The sequence below is a fragment of the Microcebus murinus genome, chromosome 20, assembly GCF_040939455.1.
Source record: "Microcebus murinus isolate Inina chromosome 20, M.murinus_Inina_mat1.0, whole genome shotgun sequence".
Lineage (NCBI taxonomy): Eukaryota > Metazoa > Chordata > Mammalia > Primates > Cheirogaleidae > Microcebus > Microcebus murinus.
Genome location: NC_134123.1, coordinates 1457984 through 1470811, shown reverse-complemented (window position 1 = coordinate 1470811; position 12828 = coordinate 1457984). Strand labels below are relative to the sequence as shown.

The window sequence follows — 12828 nt, the reverse complement described above, 5'->3', positions numbered from 1 at the left end:
GGGGGCCCAGCCTGGTGTCTTCCCTGAGGCCCTGCGGCTGCCGGCTGGGCTGCCGCTCCCCGCAAGGGGAGAGCCGCGGAGGTGGGGACCGCCTCCTGATGGGGACGTACACGCAGCTCTCCACGTCGGATTCCGGGGCTCTCTGTCCTGCCCGAAGGCCCAGCTGGCCTGCGGGTCCTTAGAGTGGCAAAAACCTCCGAAAACTGAGACTGAGGGTCCGGTGGGTGTCTGCACTTTTGTGCTGGGCACCCCAGGGAGGCCCGGGGGCTGGCTGGACAACGCGGTCTGCTGGGCGGGGGGTTTGGAGGAGCAACTGATGCCCTTTGCACTTTGGGTAGCAAGAGTCTGAGGTGTCTCTGAGCCCTGTGCCATGTCGGGGGGGGGGGTGCGGGGCGGAGGAGGAGGAGGAGGAGGTGGGAAGGGCCGGGGCCTGCAGTCCTGTTCCCGGGGTGGCACGGCAAGTGGCTTCTTCCACAGGCTGCTTGGCCTGGGCTCCCTGCACCTGGGCCTTTGGAGGACCGGCCCTGTGCTTGCCAACACTTCCTGCAGGGACCCAGAGCTGGGAGGTGGCATCTCTCAGCCCTGGGTCGGGCAGAGCCCCAGCGGGCCATGCCCACAACCTCTCTCAGCACCGGTCCCCCAGAAGGCTCCTTTGGGACCAGGATTCTCTTGCGGTGACTCTTTAAGGTCTGGCCCCTGGATGGAGGGGCACCAGGAGTAGAGGAGCAGGAAGGGGAAGGGGGTGGCCATGCGAGGGGACACTTTGAGGCCAAGTCCCAGCTTCAGCCTGATCCTCCTGGGAACCCCGCTCTGAGACAAGGAGCCGGGCTTCGCATTCCCACAGCAGCCAGTCGTGGGCTGAGGACACCTGGGGCGTTGGGAACTCCCTGGCTTCTCCTTGGTTTAACATCTAGAGCTGCTTGTGAATCGCGCCGCCACACACACCCGAGCGCAGGTGTCTTCCGCACAGACTGCGGGCCTCGCTCTTCTGAATGCCGCTAGCTCGCCACCCACCCACGGGTGAACCTGGTCAGGGTGCTTTCTCTCAGGGGCAGACTCTTTTCCGGGCGGGCTACCGGTGTCTCTGTTTGCTCGTTTCTTTCTTCCATTTCGGGAAAGTCTTCCTTGCTGGGTGTGGAAATCTCCTATGCCTTCCCTCGCCTATTCTGTCAGCTTTAAAATTCTCTTTCAGTTGCCACCCTCACAGATGGATTAGGAAACTCTTTCCGGTGCACTCATTAGTGAAATGACCTCCAGGAAGCTGGAATCCAATATCTAATGGCCGATTTTTAGCGAGTCCACACGCCAGGGTGGTCGGGGTCCAATGCAGCCCCGGCCAGGCCCAGGCCCGTTGGACTGGGCCACAGGAGGACACGGAGGAGGGTCCCGGCCCCCACGAAGCGGTGCCGGCAGTTCTCCACGGGCTTGGGCGTTTTCCAGAGGTAGGAGATGGAGGGGACTGATTTCTTCAGCGCCCCCCAGACCACGCCACCCCACCCCACCCATGGGACACATCCCCAGAGAGAGACGCCCCATACACTGGCTGTGCCCCAGCCCTGGCTCGGGGGAATAGGCGGCAGCCCACCCACAGGGCGAGGGGGGGGGCGCAGCTGAAAGGGGTTGTGGGGGAGGGCGGCCCCTGGCTGGGGTCAAAGGGCGAGCGTCCCGCGCGTGCGCAGTCAGCGGCAGCGACGCGCTGGGGGTGGGCAGCGGGTAGGTGAAGGAGGCCGGGCGAGGAGACGAGGGGGGCTGGGAGGGCTCCACCTTGGCGAGTCCAGCCGTGGAGGCGCATCTTGTGTGAGTGTGAGTGAGTGTGAGTGTGTGTGTGTGTGTATAGAGAGACAGCCCCCCACCCCGCCCCGCCCCGCCCCGCCCCGCCCATCACCCCCGTCCCTGGGAGCCAGCGGGACCCGGCCGGCGAACTCAACCGGCCCGGCCCGGCCCGGCGCGGGGCCTGGGGCGGGAGGCGGCGGCGGGGAAGCCCAGAGAGGCTCGGCTTCTCGAGCGGGGCAGGGGCGCCCTCCGCCGCCGTCTAGGGCCACACCACCCTGAACGCCCCCGATCTCGTCTGGTCTCGGAAGCTAAGCAGGGTCGGGCCTGGTTAGTACTTGGATGGGAGACCGCCTGGGAATACCGGGTGCCACAGGCTGCTTCTTTTTTTTTTTTTTTGGCCTCTTGTTCTGTCCCCTTTCTGGGAGCGCGGCGGCGGCCCGGGGTGGGGGTCACCCCCACCCTCAGCGCCCGCCGCGGTGCCTGGCGCCCCAGCCCGCACCGTGGGGCCTCCTCTTGTCCCAAGCCGCGACACCGCCGCCACGCGGCAGCATGCGTGGCATCTGGACTGTCAGGTCTCAGACCAAAGGTCTGCTCTGTGGGAACCGACACGCTGGAGGAAACCTTGAGAGTCTGAGAGGGGAGGGAGTTCCAGAAGAAGGCCAGGATGTCATTTTGAGGGAGTATGTGACCAGAACTCGTCCCGTTGCTTTTGGGGTTCTATGGGCTACACGCAGGAATCTTTGGTGGTGGCACCTGATGTTGGGGGATCCGGAGTCACACCCAGACCTGCTCCACAGGCCTCCTTTTACTTTTCTCTTCGGATTCATTATTTTTAAAAAGTGTCTCTTACCTCTAGGATTGCATTTTCTTTTCTCTCTCTTTTCAAGCAGATGATGGGAGTACAAGTATTCAGGTGACATGTGTTGCCCGTGCCGCCCTCCCCCCTGTGTTCCTTTTTTTTTTTTTTTTTTGAGACAGAGTCTCGTTTTGCTGCCCAGGCTAGAGTGAGTGCCATGGCGTCAGCCTAGCTCACAGCAACCTCAATCTCCGGGCTCAAGCAATCCTGCTGCCTCAGCCTCCCGAGTAGTTGGGACTACAGACATGCACCACCACGCCCGGCTGTGTTTTTCTATATATATTAGTTGGCCAATTAATTTCTTTCTATTTTTAGTAGAGACGGGGTCTCGCTCTTGCTCAGGCTGGTTTCGAACTCCTGACCTGGAGCAATCCGCCCGCCTCGGCCTCCCAGAGAGCTAGGATTACAGGCGTGAGCCACCGCGCCCGGCCCCCCCTGTGTTCTTATTCATATACCTCTCATGTTGTTCCAGCGTATTGTGGGGGTACCAATGTTAAGGTCGGGTGCCTTGCCCTCTCCAAGCCTCCCCCCTCGGGTCAGAGCTTCAAGTGCGCCCATCCCCCAGTCGGTGCGCACCCACCCCATGCCTAATGGATGTGTATGCCCCTCCCCTCCCCCCACCCGCCCGACACCCACCCGATGAAGGTGATTCCTCTCTGTCCACTTAGGCGTCCATCCGTTCGTACCAATTTGCTGGTGAGCGCGCGCACGTGGTGCTCGTGTGTCCATTCTTGGGATACTTGGCTTCCTGGAACGGGTTCCAGCTCTGGCCAGGAGAACACGAGAGGCGCCCTCTCACCGCTGCTCCTCACAGCCGAATGGCACTCCGTGGTGTCCACGCGCCACATTTTATTGATGCACTCCTGGATGGATGGGCACTCGGGTCGCTTCCACGTCTTTGGGATTGTGAATTGTGCCCTAACTGTAACCCTAACCCTTACCCAGCCCGTCTCCTCTGCCCCTGCCTGACGCACTCCTCCCCGGCCAGGCCCGTCACTGTCCTGGGCCCCCGCCTGACCGGCTCCTCCCCGCCCGGCCGGTCACCGTCCTCTGCCCCTGCCTGACACGCTCCTTCCCGCCCGCCCGGCCTCTCACCGTCCTCGGCCCCTGCCTGACCGGCTGCTCCGTCGCCTGGGCCTTCCAAGGGCTTGGTGTGGACGCTGCTTCCAGGAAGCCCTCCAGAAACCCGGCAGCAGGGTGGCCGCAGCAGTCTCCAGCAGCCGTCCCTAAGTCGCGTGAGTGCGGGGGACGTGCCCCCGCTGTGCCGCGGGGGCCCAGCCTGGTGTCTTCCCTGAGGCCCTGCGGCTGCCGGCTGGGCTGCCGCTCCCCGCAAGGGGAGAGCCGCGGAGGTGGGGACCGCCTCCTGATGGGGACGTACACGCAGCTCTCCACGTCGGATTCCGGGGCTCTCTGTCCTGCCCGAAGGCCCAGCTGGCCTGCGGGTCCTTAGAGTGGCAAAAACCTCCGAAAACTGAGACTGAGGGTCCGGTGGGTGTCTGCACTTTTGTGCTGGGCACCCCAGGGAGGCCCGGGGGCTGGCTGGACAACGCGGTCTGCTGGGCGGGGGGTTTGGAGGAGCAACTGATGCCCTTTGCACTTTGGGTAGCAAGAGTCTGAGGTGTCTCTGAGCCCTGTGCCATGTCGGGGGGGGGGGTGCGGGGCGGAGGAGGAGGAGGAGGAGGTGGGAAGGGCCGGGGCCTGCAGTCCTGTTCCCGGGGTGGCACGGCAAGTGGCTTCTTCCACAGGCTGCTTGGCCTGGGCTCCCTGCACCTGGGCCTTTGGAGGACCGGCCCTGTGCTTGCCAACACTTCCTGCAGGGACCCAGAGCTGGGAGGTGGCATCTCTCAGCCCTGGGTCGGGCAGAGCCCCAGCGGGCCATGCCCACAACCTCTCTCAGCACCGGTCCCCCAGAAGGCTCCTTTGGGACCAGGATTCTCTTGCGGTGACTCTTTAAGGTCTGGCCCCTGGATGGAGGGGCACCAGGAGTAGAGGAGCAGGAAGGGGAAGGGGGTGGCCATGCGAGGGGACACTTTGAGGCCAAGTCCCAGCTTCAGCCTGATCCTCCTGGGAACCCCGCTCTGAGACAAGGAGCCGGGCTTCGCATTCCCACAGCAGCCAGTCGTGGGCTGAGGACACCTGGGGCGTTGGGAACTCCCTGGCTTCTCCTTGGTTTAACATCTAGAGCTGCTTGTGAATCGCGCCGCCACACACACCCGAGCGCAGGTGTCTTCCGCACAGACTGCGGGCCTCGCTCTTCTGAATGCCGCTAGCTCGCCACCCACCCACGGGTGAACCTGGTCAGGGTGCTTTCTCTCAGGGGCAGACTCTTTTCCGGGCGGGCTACCGGTGTCTCTGTTTGCTCGTTTCTTTCTTCCATTTCGGGAAAGTCTTCCTTGCTGGGTGTGGAAATCTCCTATGCCTTCCCTCGCCTATTCTGTCAGCTTTAAAATTCTCTTTCAGTTGCCACCCTCACAGATGGATTAGGAAACTCTTTCCGGTGCACTCATTAGTGAAATGACCTCCAGGAAGCTGGAATCCAATATCTAATGGCCGATTTTTAGCGAGTCCACACGCCAGGGTGGTCGGGGTCCAATGCAGCCCCGGCCAGGCCCAGGCCCGTTGGACTGGGCCACAGGAGGACACGGAGGAGGGTCCCGGCCCCCACGAAGCGGTGCCGGCAGTTCTCCACGGGCTTGGGCGTTTTCCAGAGGTAGGAGATGGAGGGGACTGATTTCTTCAGCGCCCCCCAGACCACGCCACCCCACCCCACCCATGGGACACATCCCCAGAGAGAGACGCCCCATACACTGGCTGTGCCCCAGCCCTGGCTCGGGGGAATAGGCGGCAGCCCACCCACAGGGCGAGGGGGGGGGCGCAGCTGAAAGGGGTTGTGGGGGAGGGCGGCCCCTGGCTGGGGTCAAAGGGCGAGCGTCCCGCGCGTGCGCAGTCAGCGGCAGCGACGCGCTGGGGGTGGGCAGCGGGTAGGTGAAGGAGGCCGGGCGAGGAGACGAGGGGGGCTGGGAGGGCTCCACCTTGGCGAGTCCAGCCGTGGAGGCGCATCTTGTGTGAGTGTGAGTGAGTGTGAGTGTGTGTGTGTGTGTATAGAGAGACAGCCCCCCACCCCGCCCCGCCCCGCCCCGCCCCGCCCATCACCCCCGTCCCTGGGAGCCAGCGGGACCCGGCCGGCGAACTCAACCGGCCCGGCCCGGCCCGGCGCGGGGCCTGGGGCGGGAGGCGGCGGCGGGGAAGCCCAGAGAGGCTCGGCTTCTCGAGCGGGGCAGGGGCGCCCTCCGCCGCCGTCTAGGGCCACACCACCCTGAACGCCCCCGATCTCGTCTGGTCTCGGAAGCTAAGCAGGGTCGGGCCTGGTTAGTACTTGGATGGGAGACCGCCTGGGAATACCGGGTGCCACAGGCTGCTTCTTTTTTTTTTTTTTTGGCCTCTTGTTCTGTCCCCTTTCTGGGAGCGCGGCGGCGGCCCGGGGTGGGGGTCACCCCCACCCTCAGCGCCCGCCGCGGTGCCTGGCGCCCCAGCCCGCACCGTGGGGCCTCCTCTTGTCCCAAGCCGCGACACCGCCGCCACGCGGCAGCATGCGTGGCATCTGGACTGTCAGGTCTCAGACCAAAGGTCTGCTCTGTGGGAACCGACACGCTGGAGGAAACCTTGAGAGTCTGAGAGGGGAGGGAGTTCCAGAAGAAGGCCAGGATGTCATTTTGAGGGAGTATGTGACCAGAACTCGTCCCGTTGCTTTTGGGGTTCTATGGGCTACACGCAGGAATCTTTGGTGGTGGCACCTGATGTTGGGGGATCCGGAGTCACACCCAGACCTGCTCCACAGGCCTCCTTTTACTTTTCTCTTCGGATTCATTATTTTTAAAAAGTGTCTCTTACCTCTAGGATTGCATTTTCTTTTCTCTCTCTTTTCAAGCAGATGATGGGAGTACAAGTATTCAGGTGACATGTGTTGCCCGTGCCGCCCTCCCCCCTGTGTTCCTTTTTTTTTTTTTTTTTTGAGACAGAGTCTCGTTTTGCTGCCCAGGCTAGAGTGAGTGCCATGGCGTCAGCCTAGCTCACAGCAACCTCAATCTCCGGGCTCAAGCAATCCTGCTGCCTCAGCCTCCCGAGTAGTTGGGACTACAGACATGCACCACCACGCCCGGCTGTGTTTTTCTATATATATTAGTTGGCCAATTAATTTCTTTCTATTTTTAGTAGAGACGGGGTCTCGCTCTTGCTCAGGCTGGTTTCGAACTCCTGACCTGGAGCAATCCGCCCGCCTCGGCCTCCCAGAGAGCTAGGATTACAGGCGTGAGCCACCGCGCCCGGCCCCCCCTGTGTTCTTATTCATATACCTCTCATGTTGTTCCAGCGTATTGTGGGGGTACCAATGTTAAGGTCGGGTGCCTTGCCCTCTCCAAGCCTCCCCCCTCGGGTCAGAGCTTCAAGTGCGCCCATCCCCCAGTCGGTGCGCACCCACCCCATGCCTAATGGATGTGTATGCCCCTCCCCTCCCCCCACCCGCCCGACACCCACCCGATGAAGGTGATTCCTCTCTGTCCACTTAGGCGTCCATCCGTTCGTACCAATTTGCTGGTGAGCGCGCGCACGTGGTGCTCGTGTGTCCATTCTTGGGATACTTGGCTTCCTGGAACGGGTTCCAGCTCTGGCCAGGAGAACACGAGAGGCGCCCTCTCACCGCTGCTCCTCACAGCCGAATGGCACTCCGTGGTGTCCACGCGCCACATTTTATTGATGCACTCCTGGATGGATGGGCACTCGGGTCGCTTCCACGTCTTTGGGATTGTGAATTGTGCCCTAACTGTAACCCTAACCCTTACCCAGCCCGTCTCCTCTGCCCCTGCCTGACGCACTCCTCCCCGGCCAGGCCCGTCACTGTCCTGGGCCCCCGCCTGACCGGCTCCTCCCCGCCCGGCCGGTCACCGTCCTCTGCCCCTGCCTGACACGCTCCTTCCCGCCCGCCCGGCCTCTCACCGTCCTCGGCCCCTGCCTGACCGGCTCCTCCGTCGCCTGGGCCTTCCAAGGGCTTGGTGTGGACGCTGCTTCCAGGAAGCCCTCCAGAAACCCGGCAGCAGGGTGGCCGCAGCAGTCTCCAGCAGCCGTCCCTAAGTCGCGTGAGTGCGGGGGACGTGCCCCCGCTGTGCCGCGGGGGCCCAGCCTGGTGTCTTCCCTGAGGCCCTGCGGCTGCCGGCTGGGCTGCCGCTCCCCGCAAGGGGAGAGCCGCGGAGGTGGGGACCGCCTCCTGATGGGGACGTACACGCAGCTCTCCACGTCGGATTCCGGGGCTCTCTGTCCTGCCCGAAGGCCCAGCTGGCCTGCGGGTCCTTAGAGTGGCAAAAACCTCCGAAAACTGAGACTGAGGGTCCGGTGGGTGTCTGCACTTTTGTGCTGGGCACCCCAGGGAGGCCCGGGGGCTGGCTGGACAACGCGGTCTGCTGGGCGGGGGGTTTGGAGGAGCAACTGATGCCCTTTGCACTTTGGGTAGCAAGAGTCTGAGGTGTCTCTGAGCCCTGTGCCATGTCGGGGGGGGGGGTGCGGGGCGGAGGAGGAGGAGGAGGAGGTGGGAAGGGCCGGGGCCTGCAGTCCTGTTCCCGGGGTGGCACGGCAAGTGGCTTCTTCCACAGGCTGCTTGGCCTGGGCTCCCTGCACCTGGGCCTTTGGAGGACCGGCCCTGTGCTTGCCAACACTTCCTGCAGGGACCCAGAGCTGGGAGGTGGCATCTCTCAGCCCTGGGTCGGGCAGAGCCCCAGCGGGCCATGCCCACAACCTCTCTCAGCACCGGTCCCCCAGAAGGCTCCTTTGGGACCAGGATTCTCTTGCGGTGACTCTTTAAGGTCTGGCCCCTGGATGGAGGGGCACCAGGAGTAGAGGAGCAGGAAGGGGAAGGGGGTGGCCATGCGAGGGGACACTTTGAGGCCAAGTCCCAGCTTCAGCCTGATCCTCCTGGGAACCCCGCTCTGAGACAAGGAGCCGGGCTTCGCATTCCCACAGCAGCCAGTCGTGGGCTGAGGACACCTGGGGCGTTGGGAACTCCCTGGCTTCTCCTTGGTTTAACATCTAGAGCTGCTTGTGAATCGCGCCGCCACACACACCCGAGCGCAGGTGTCTTCCGCACAGACTGTGGGCCTCGCTCTTCTGAATGCCGCTAGCTCGCCACCCACCCACGGGTGAACCTGGTCAGGGTGCTTTCTCTCAGGGGCAGACTCTTTTCCGGGCGGGCTACCGGTGTCTCTGTTTGCTCGTTTCTTTCTTCCATTTCGGGAAAGTCTTCCTTGCTGGGTGTGGAAATCTCCTATGCCTTCCCTCGCCTATTCTGTCAGCTTTAAAATTCTCTTTCAGTTGCCACCCTCACAGATGGATTAGGAAACTCTTTCCGGTGCACTCATTAGTGAAATGACCTCCAGGAAGCTGGAATCCAATATCTAATGGCCGATTTTTAGCGAGTCCACACGCCAGGGTGGTCGGGGTCCAATGCAGCCCCGGCCAGGCCCAGGCCCGTTGGACTGGGCCACAGGAGGACACGGAGGAGGGTCCCGGCCCCCACGAAGCGGTGCCGGCAGTTCTCCACGGGCTTGGGCGTTTTCCAGAGGTAGGAGATGGAGGGGACTGATTTCTTCAGCGCCCCCCAGACCACGCCACCCCACCCCACCCATGGGACACATCCCCAGAGAGAGACGCCCCATACACTGGCTGTGCCCCAGCCCTGGCTCGGGGGAATAGGCGGCAGCCCACCCACAGGGCGAGGGGGGGGGCGCAGCTGAAAGGGGTTGTGGGGGAGGGCGGCCCCTGGCTGGGGTCAAAGGGCGAGCGTCCCGCGCGTGCGCAGTCAGCGGCAGCGACGCGCTGGGGGTGGGCAGCGGGTAGGTGAAGGAGGCCGGGCGAGGAGACGAGGGGGGCTGGGAGGGCTCCACCTTGGCGAGTCCAGCCGTGGAGGCGCATCTTGTGTGAGTGTGAGTGAGTGTGAGTGTGTGTGTGTGTGTATAGAGAGACAGCCCCCCACCCCGCCCCGCCCCGCCCCGCCCCGCCCATCACCCCCGTCCCTGGGAGCCAGCGGGACCCGGCCGGCGAACTCAACCGGCCCGGCCCGGCCCGGCGCGGGGCCTGGGGCGGGAGGCGGCGGCGGGGAAGCCCAGAGAGGCTCGGCTTCTCGAGCGGGGCAGGGGCGCCCTCCGCCGCCGTCTAGGGCCACACCACCCTGAACGCCCCCGATCTCGTCTGGTCTCGGAAGCTAAGCAGGGTCGGGCCTGGTTAGTACTTGGATGGGAGACCGCCTGGGAATACCGGGTGCCACAGGCTGCTTCTTTTTTTTTTTTTTTGGCCTCTTGTTCTGTCCCCTTTCTGGGAGCGCGGCGGCGGCCCGGGGTGGGGGTCACCCCCACCCTCAGCGCCCGCCGCGGTGCCTGGCGCCCCAGCCCGCACCGTGGGGCCTCCTCTTGTCCCAAGCCGCGACACCGCCGCCACGCGGCAGCATGCGTGGCATCTGGACTGTCAGGTCTCAGACCAAAGGTCTGCTCTGTGGGAACCGACACGCTGGAGGAAACCTTGAGAGTCTGAGAGGGGAGGGAGTTCCAGAAGAAGGCCAGGATGTCATTTTGAGGGAGTATGTGACCAGAACTCGTCCCGTTGCTTTTGGGGTTCTATGGGCTACACGCAGGAATCTTTGGTGGTGGCACCTGATGTTGGGGGATCCGGAGTCACACCCAGACCTGCTCCACAGGCCTCCTTTTACTTTTCTCTTCGGATTCATTATTTTTAAAAAGTGTCTCTTACCTCTAGGATTGCATTTTCTTTTCTCTCTCTTTTCAAGCAGATGATGGGAGTACAAGTATTCAGGTGACATGTGTTGCCCGTGCCGCCCTCCCCCCTGTGTTCCTTTTTTTTTTTTTTTTTTGAGACAGAGTCTCGTTTTGCTGCCCAGGCTAGAGTGAGTGCCATGGCGTCAGCCTAGCTCACAGCAACCTCAATCTCCGGGCTCAAGCAATCCTGCTGCCTCAGCCTCCCGAGTAGTTGGGACTACAGACATGCACCACCACGCCCGGCTGTGTTTTTCTATATATATTAGTTGGCCAATTAATTTCTTTCTATTTTTAGTAGAGACGGGGTCTCGCTCTTGCTCAGGCTGGTTTCGAACTCCTGACCTGGAGCAATCCGCCCGCCTCGGCCTCCCAGAGAGCTAGGATTACAGGCGTGAGCCACCGCGCCCGGCCCCCCCTGTGTTCTTATTCATATACCTCTCATGTTGTTCCAGCGTATTGTGGGGGTACCAATGTTAAGGTCGGGTGCCTTGCCCTCTCCAAGCCTCCCCCCTCGGGTCAGAGCTTCAAGTGCGCCCATCCCCCAGTCGGTGCGCACCCACCCCATGCCTAATGGATGTGTATGCCCCTCCCCTCCCCCCACCCGCCCGACACCCACCCGATGAAGGTGATTCCTCTCTGTCCACTTAGGCGTCCATCCGTTCGTACCAATTTGCTGGTGAGCGCGCGCACGTGGTGCTCGTGTGTCCATTCTTGGGATACTTGGCTTCCTGGAACGGGTTCCAGCTCTGGCCAGGAGAACACGAGAGGCGCCCTCTCACCGCTGCTCCTCACAGCCGAATGGCACTCCGTGGTGTCCACGCGCCACATTTTATTGATGCACTCCTGGATGGATGGGCACTCGGGTCGCTTCCACGTCTTTGGGATTGTGAATTGTGCCCTAACTGTAACCCTAACCCTTACCCAGCCCGTCTCCTCTGCCCCTGCCTGACGCACTCCTCCCCGGCCAGGCCCGTCACTGTCCTGGGCCCCCGCCTGACCGGCTCCTCCCCGCCCGGCCGGTCACCGTCCTCTGCCCCTGCCTGACACGCTCCTTCCCGCCCGCCCGGCCTCTCACCGTCCTCGGCCCCTGCCTGACCGGCTCCTCCGTCGCCTGGGCCTTCCAAGGGCTTGGTGTGGACGCTGCTTCCAGGAAGCCCTCCAGAAACCCGGCAGCAGGGTGGCCGCAGCAGTCTCCAGCAGCCGTCCCTAAGTCGCGTGAGTGCGGGGGACGTGCCCCCGCTGTGCCGCGGGGGCCCAGCCTGGTGTCTTCCCTGAGGCCCTGCGGCTGCCGGCTGGGCTGCCGCTCCCCGCAAGGGGAGAGCCGCGGAGGTGGGGACCGCCTCCTGATGGGGACGTACACGCAGCTCTCCACGTCGGATTCCGGGGCTCTCTGTCCTGCCCGAAGGCCCAGCTGGCCTGCGGGTCCTTAGAGTGGCAAAAACCTCCGAAAACTGAGACTGAGGGTCCGGTGGGTGTCTGCACTTTTGTGCTGGGCACCCCAGGGAGGCCCGGGGGCTGGCTGGACAACGCGGTCTGCTGGGCGGGGGGTTTGGAGGAGCAACTGATGCCCTTTGCACTTTGGGTAGCAAGAGTCTGAGGTGTCTCTGAGCCCTGTGCCATGTCGGGGGGGGGGGTGCGGGGCGGAGGAGGAGGAGGAGGAGGTGGGAAGGGCCGGGGCCTGCAGTCCTGTTCCCGGGGTGGCACGGCAAGTGGCTTCTTCCACAGGCTGCTTGGCCTGGGCTCCCTGCACCTGGGCCTTTGGAGGACCGGCCCTGTGCTTGCCAACACTTCCTGCAGGGACCCAGAGCTGGGAGGTGGCATCTCTCAGCCCTGGGTCGGGCAGAGCCCCAGCGGGCCATGCCCACAACCTCTCTCAGCACCGGTCCCCCAGAAGGCTCCTTTGGGACCAGGATTCTCTTGCGGTGACTCTTTAAGGTCTGGCCCCTGGATGGAGGGGCACCAGGAGTAGAGGAGCAGGAAGGGGAAGGGGGTGGCCATGCGAGGGGACACTTTGAGGCCAAGTCCCAGCTTCAGCCTGATCCTCCTGGGAACCCCGCTCTGAGACAAGGAGCCGGGCTTCGCATTCCCACAGCAGCCAGTCGTGGGCTGAGGACACCTGGGGCGTTGGGAACTCCCTGGCTTCTCCTTGGTTTAACATCTAGAGCTGCTTGTGAATCGCGCCGCCACACACACCCGAGCGCAGGTGTCTTCCGCACAGACTGTGGGCCTCGCTCTTCTGAATGCCGCTAGCTCGCCACCCACCCACGGGTGAACCTGGTCAGGGTGCTTTCTCTCAGGGGCAGACTCTTTTCCGGGCGGGCTACCGGTGTCTCTGTTTGCTCGTTTCTTTCTTCCATTTCGGGAAAGTCTTCCTTGCTGGGTGTG

At 63.3% G+C, this 12828-nt stretch overlaps 3 non-coding genes across 3 annotated transcripts; all 3 read left to right on the top strand.

The window, feature by feature from the left end:
• Window positions 1–2030: 2030 nt before the first annotated feature.
• On the top strand, window positions 2031–2149 carry LOC142862710 (5S ribosomal RNA). Its single transcript, XR_012913808.1, has one exon. It is a non-coding gene; the product is annotated as a 5S ribosomal RNA (ribosomal RNA).
• A 3778-nt stretch (window positions 2150–5927) lies between these two features.
• On the top strand, window positions 5928–6046 carry LOC142862709 (5S ribosomal RNA). Its single transcript, XR_012913807.1, has one exon. It is a non-coding gene; the product is annotated as a 5S ribosomal RNA (ribosomal RNA).
• A 3778-nt stretch (window positions 6047–9824) lies between these two features.
• On the top strand, window positions 9825–9943 carry LOC142862708 (5S ribosomal RNA). The gene has a single exon (XR_012913806.1). It is a non-coding gene; the product is annotated as a 5S ribosomal RNA (ribosomal RNA).
• The last annotated feature ends 2885 nt before the right edge of the window (window positions 9944–12828 follow it).